The following is a 7,085-nucleotide window of genomic DNA, read 5'->3' on the forward strand; positions in this document are numbered from 1 at the left end:
AAAATATTTATTTTTATTTTATGTGTGTGTTTGCCTGCATGTGTGTAAGTGCACCTGTGTTGTGCATGTCAGAGGAGGCCAGAATGTAGGATCCCCTGGAACTGGAGTTAAGGACAGTTGGCTGCCATGTGGGACCGCCACAAGAGCAACCAATGTTCTTAACCACTGGGTTACTGTTTTTTCTGAGATGGGTTTCATGTAGCCTAGGCTGATATTAAATTCACCATGTAGAGCGGGATGACCTTAGACGTCAATGTTCCTGCCTCCGCCTCCTGAGCACTGGAATCACAGGCATACACCACCATGCCCTGTATTTGTGGTGCTGCACCTACATGCAAGCAATATATGCATACACATAAAATAAAAATAATAAAAAAATAATAATAATAAATAAATTATTTTTTAAAAACAACTAAAAAAAAAGCAAACCAAGAGCTAGGCGTGGTATTGCATATCTGTAGGTAGGAGAGTTAGGAGATCAAGCCAGTATTAGCTACATATTGAGTTTAAGGCCAGCCTGGGCTACATGAGACCCTGTTGTGAACAAACAAACAGCAAAAAGCAAAACAAAACAAAAAAGCCACAACAAAATCAAAAGACCTGAACTCAAAGGAAATTAAGAAAGGCTAGCCTAGGGTGGAAGATAATCTTTCAAGCAGCCATTTCCAGAATTTATGACAGTCTCCTGGTTTTTGACAGTTGATGATATTCTCAAGAGTAGCTACTTGTTAGTACTAGAACTGAGGACTGGGAAAGATTTTTGGAAAACTGAAGATATAAAGTTCAGGGAAGGAATTTTATTCCAGGTACCAGAACTGACATTTCATTTATACCAGCCAAACCTAACCAGGCCTGTGGTCTGATTCTGTCTAAGGAGGGTGACTCACCATCATCCAGCAGGTGGCACTAGCTGTCCTTATTAAGCCAGGTAGTTTCAGGCAATGGTGCTAAGGAATGCAAAATCACATTTGTTCATTAATTCAGCAACCATTAATTAAGCACTTATATTCTAGGCTTTATTCTAAATGTTAGACATATTACCATGAACAAGAGAGCCCAAGTCTTGCTTCTATATGGCAGAAATTTTATTTTAATATTTAATTTTTTGCCAGGACTGGGAATTGAACCCAGGGCCTTGACCATGCTAGTCAAGTATTCTATTATTCTGAATTCCCAGCCCCTTTTTTTGTTTCTGTTTCTGATTTTTCCTGTTTCTATTTTTAATTGAATTTTTGTGAATTTCATATAATATATTTTGATCAAATTTAGATCCCTGCCCACCTCTATCTGCTCTCTCCACTTAGTCCCCTACCACCAGCCCAAAAGGCCTATAAAGTCAAACTTGTGTCCCCAAATGCCCTTTGGTGTGGGTCCATCCACTGGAGCCTGGTCAACATACCAAGGGTCTCACCATTAAAGGAAACTGACTCTCAGTAGTCATTCGTTGCCAATAGATCCTCAGGTAAGGTTGGGGTTTCTTACCTCCCCACATCCATACTGAGTTTTGTCTATGCTGTCACTATTGCTATGAGTTCATATGAGTAACTGCCCAACCGTCTGGAAAACTGTTTCCCTGTGGTCATCGACCACCCCTGGCTCTTACCATCTTTCTTTTTTGTTAAAAAAAATTTATTTATTATTTTTGTTTTTTATGTGTATGCGTGTACTGCCTGCATGTAGGTAAGTGCACCCACATGGTGCAATGCCCATGGAGGTCAGAAGAGGCTGTCAGATCCCCTGGGACTGGCATTACAGATAGTTGTTAGCTGACCTGTGGGTGCTGGGATTCGAACCCGGTTCTTCTGCAAGAACAACCAGTGTTCTTAACTGCTGAGCTATCTCTCCAGCCCCTTTTTATAAAAAATATTTTTTAAAATTTAATAACCACATGATTACAAGAAGCATTTCATTACAGCTTTAACATATTCCAGAGCAAGGATACATCTCTTTCAAAGGTGGCTGTAAAATTTTAGGTTCACAGCTGAATTAATACAGTCATACAATATTGAACTCAGTATAAACCCTGTAAGACATAAAATTGAATGTTTTTAACTTTTAAAGAAGATCTCCATTTCATTTTAAAATAGGCTGTTTCCCACATTTGTGATGCTACTAACTCTTAGACGTTTGCACATATGTCTTTAACCTGATTATAACTAGTCACAGTCGGTTGCACTCGGATCCTTGGCACCTGAGTATGGATATAAAGTTATCAGGTAGATTTTAGTGGTAACGTTTATCACCTCTACTAGTTAACATGAAGTAAAATTTATGCTTCCTCCTGATATATCTTTTCTTTTGAATTTGTTGATTTTTTGTGTATCTCATACAGAATATCCCACACAATCTTATTCATCTATTTACCAACTTTTTCCTACATTTTTTTTTAAAATGCTACTAACGCTGAGATGTTTGCACATGTGTCTTAAGTTTCTATGTATCTGATTATTACTAGTCACAGTCAGTTACACTTGGATCCTTGGCACCTGAGTATGGATATAAAGTCATCAGGTAGATTTCAATGGTTATGTTTATCACCTCTACTAATTAATATGAAGTAAATTTTTATGCTTCCTCATCAAATATTGTTGGAGACCTCTGTTATGCAAAGTAGAAGTCCCTTCATGACCGGACAGCTCATGCAGCTCGGGATCATGTGCTGAGGGCTCCTTTCATAGCAGGGTGCCTCCCTGGCATCTTTCCTGACTCTCCTTTTGAAGTGCCCGCCACACATGCTCTAAACATAAACATAGCCTTTGGCTCTGAAAGATACCATGCCTTCCTGTGATTTTTCCAGGCAGACAGCAGTCTGTAAATAGAATGCCTCACAAAGCATCTAACAGCCAAAGCTTTTACCACTACCCCCATGGTATAAGTATCCTAGTCTTCTCTTAATAGACAGAGAGCTGGGTCGCAGAGCTGCTGAATTACTGAGAGCAGAGACACTTAATAAAGCTGTAACACAGACTAAGCCGAGTCTTGAGTCCTGTGCCTTACTACCGGTGACCTAGCCTCTCCGGGGGGGGCGCACTCCCTCGTGACCGACTTGCGGACATTCTAGCTTTCGCTGTCCTCGTACTCTTCTCGTGGGGTTCAGTGGCCAGTAGACCTCGCATCCTGAGGAAAAGTACACAGGTGAAATAGGGACAGGATTCAGTTGCACAATGCTCCAGTAGCAGAGAAGCTGTCAGCACCGGAGCGGTGGACAGCGACCTATCTGCTGCCGCTCCCAGAGACACCTGTGGCCAGAGCCGTGCCGCGACTCGCCAGGTGTGGCGGGGACCCCAAGATCCAGGGGCCCAGAGTGACCCCGAGATACCCGCGCACACCACACCTGAGGCCCATAGAGACACGGAGAAGCCCGCGGGGCCAGACCTGCCTTCCTCCAGACGCACGGCGGGGGAGCCTGCGGACCCACCGTGCCATTCCGGGAGTGTGCCCAGAGAGCGCGCATTCACCATAAAATATGTCTTTTTTTAAATTTGATTTTTTGTGTGTATATCATACAGAACATCCCAAACAATCTTATTCATCTATATACCCACTTCCCAAATGGAACCCTCCCATAGCCTCCCCCATGACCCCCAACCACTGGAGCCCATATACTCTGTCATCCCTGTTACTGTCCACTGAGATGGAACTGGTAAAAGAATGGAGCCAGGGGCTCCTCCCAAGCCCATGTGACTCCTGAGGAACCGATCCTCAAATGACCTTAAGAGTAAAAATAAATTGGTTTATCTGGGCCAATTGTAGGGTCTTAAACACCCAAAAGGAAAGTATAACCAAAGATTAATGGGGTCAATATAATTTTTTAAGAGTCCATATGTATAGCTAAAGGCTACATAACAAGAAACAATGCGAGACAGGAGATACCTTCCTTTGAGTTATTTATTGGCCAGCGTGGCCCAAAAGTCTTCCAGATAATAACCCAGCATAGAACTGGAAAATGAACAGCAGACCCCAATCTTATCTAAAGGAATATTGACAACTGATTGCTGCTAGATGAGGAGCAGCTGATCTTCCTAAAACATGGCTCTCTGGCTGGATAGGCTGACTAGATTCAGCAGATGGACAACTGGGGAATGTCTGGGGGCATCTTACCATCTTTCTGATGCCTTTTCCACAATGATCCCTGAGCCTTGGGAGGAAGAAGTTTGATATAGGTGTCCTATTCAGGGATAAGCACTCTGTAGCCTCTTATTCTCTGCATATTGGCTAGTTGTGGGTTTCTGTGTTAATCATCATCTGTTGCACAAGGAAGCTTCTCTGGTGAGAGTTGAGAGATGAATTAATCATATCAGGTCTGGGAGAGCTGGCAGGTCTGGGGGCATGCAAGAGTCCTAGCTTGTTTTCACTTTTTTGTTGTTTGTTTTTTATTTTTTATTTTTGGTCTTTTACAGATAGGGTCTCCCTGTAGCCCCAGTTGGCCTGGCTGGCCTTGAACTATGTAGACCAGGCTGGCCTTGAACTCACAGAGATCCAACTACCTCTGCCTCCCAAATCCTGGGATTAAAGGCATGCACCACTACACTTCCTTGTTTTCACTTTTTTTTTTTTTTAATGTGTATTGAGTGTATTGCCTACATGTATGTGAGTGCACCCATGTTGTTCAATGCCAGGAAGGTCAGAGGAGGGCTTCAGATACCCCTGGAACTGGAGTTAAGGACAGTTCATAGCCGCCATGTGGGTACTGGGAATCGAACCTGGGTCCTCTGCCAGTGCTCCTAACTGCTGAGCCATCTCTCCAGTCTCTTGTTTTCACTTTTGAAGATTTTTCTTGTATGCATATGAATGCTTGCCTGCAGGTATGTGTGTGCACAACCTAAGAGACTGGTGCCCAATGAGGCCAGAAGAGGGAGGGCATCAGATCTCCTGAGGCTGGAGTTACAGTGGTCATGAGTCAGTCACCATGTGGATGTTAGGAACCAAAATCAAGTACTTTGAGAGAGCAGCAAGTGTTCTTAACCACTGAGTGGGATTACAGACACACAACACCACTACTGGCATTTATTTATTTATTATTAAATTATGTGTTTTCAGTGTATATATGTATGGTATATGCACATATGTGTATGTGTGTATAGGCATAAGCCTGAGCATGGGCACAGAGGCCAGAGGAAGGCATTATGGTCTCTTCCTCTATTTCTCTGACTTGTTCCTTTAACACAGACTCTCTGACCTAGAGCTTGCAATTTTTTTCTTCTAGGTTGCCAGTCAGCAAGCCCAGCAATCCTCTTGTCTCTACCCTGCTCAGTGCTGGGATTACAGGTTTGCAGAGGATCATGCCTGGCTTTTCCATAGGTGCTGATATCCATAAGCTAATCCTCATGCTTGCACTGTAAACTTGCACAGCAGGCCTTATAACTATTAAATCATCTCTCTTTTTTTAAATTTTGTTATTTTATTTTACATGTATGAGTGTATTGTCCGCATGTATGTAAGTGTATCTGTGTGGAGCAATGCCCACAGAGGTCAGAAGAGAGTGTTGAATTCCTTGGAACTGGAGTTATGAACTGTGGCTGGGTGTGGTGGCCCATGCCTTTAATCCCAGCACTTGGGAGGCAGAGGCAGGCGAATCTCTGTGAGTTCCAGGTCAGCCAGGTCTACATAGTGAATTCTAGGCCAGCTGGGGCTACAGGGAGACCCTGTCTCAAAAAGATAAATAAATAAATAAATAAATAAATAAATAAATAAATAAATAAATAAATAAATAATCTTTTATAATTCATACTACAAACTTGCACACATACACACACCAAAAAAATGCATAAATAAATAAATAAATAAATGAAATGAACTGTTGTTAGCTGCCATATGGGTACTGGAAAATGAACCCAGGTCCTCTGCAAGAGCAACCAGTGCCCTAAACTGCTGAGCCATCTCTCTGGCCCTTTAGTTAGCTCCTTTATGTATTTATTTGGCTGCAAATTCTCAAGTAACCCAGGCTGGTCATAAACTCATTCAAGTGACTCAAGGTCACTCAAGATGACCTTGAACTTTTGATCCTCTTGCCTCTACCTCCCAAATTCAGGGATTACAAGTATGTACCACTACACTTGATTTATGTAGTAGGTCACAGGTATTGAACAAAGTGCATGCAGGGCAAACACTCTGTCCCTAGTCCCAATTTATTTATCTTGATCAAAAAATTGTTTTAGCCAGGCTTGTTTGTACGGGCCTTTAATCCTAGCACTCAGGAAGCAGAGGCAAGCAGGTGGATTGCTGCAAAATCGAGGCCAGCCTGGTCTACATAGCAAGTTTCAGTTCTAGGCCAGCTGGGGCTGCAGAGGGACCCTGTCTCAAAAAAAGATATTAAGAAGGAAAATAAGAGAGAGAGAAAAAAAATGGACAGCTTTATTATTGCATGATACAACAGATTAAAATTGCTCAGTATGGGGCTGGAGAGATGGCTCAGCGGTTAAGAACACTGGCTGTTCTTGTGGAAGACCTGGGTTCGATTCTCAGCACCCACATGGCAGCTAACAACTGTCTGTAACTCGTTCCAGGGGATCCGACAGCCTCTTCTGTCCTCCTTAGGCATTGTGTGACACGGGAGCACTTACCTACGTGCAGGCATAACACATGCTTACACATAAAATAAAAATAAATAGGAGCTAGAGAGATGGCTCAGCATTTAAGAACACTGGCTGTTCTTGCAGAAGACCCAGGTTCGAATCCCAGCACCTACATGACAGCTAACAACTGCCTGTAACTCTAGTTCCAGGGGATCAAACAGTTTCTTCTGTCCTCCGTGGGCATTGCACGACATGGGTGCACTTACCTACATGCAGGCAATACACACAAGCACATAAACTAAAAATAAGTAAAATATTAAAAAATATTTTTTAAAAATTGCTAAGTATGAGCCAGGTGTAGTGGCACACTCCTTTAATCCCAAACACTCAAGAGGCAGAGGAAGGCAGATCTCTGTGAATTCCAGGCTAGCTGTGACTAGAGGGAGACCCTGTCTCCAAAAGATCAAAAAAAGTAAAAAATTAAAAAAAAAAATGAAGTGTGTGTGGCACATGGTTCTCCCAGCACTAAGGAAACAGAGGAAAACTCAGAAACATATATATATATATATA

Source organism: Nannospalax galili, unplaced genomic scaffold (genome assembly GCF_000622305.1).
Source record: "Nannospalax galili isolate Female #2095 unplaced genomic scaffold, S.galili_v1.0 scaffold786, whole genome shotgun sequence".
NCBI classification, from domain to species: domain Eukaryota; kingdom Metazoa; phylum Chordata; class Mammalia; order Rodentia; family Spalacidae; genus Nannospalax; species Nannospalax galili.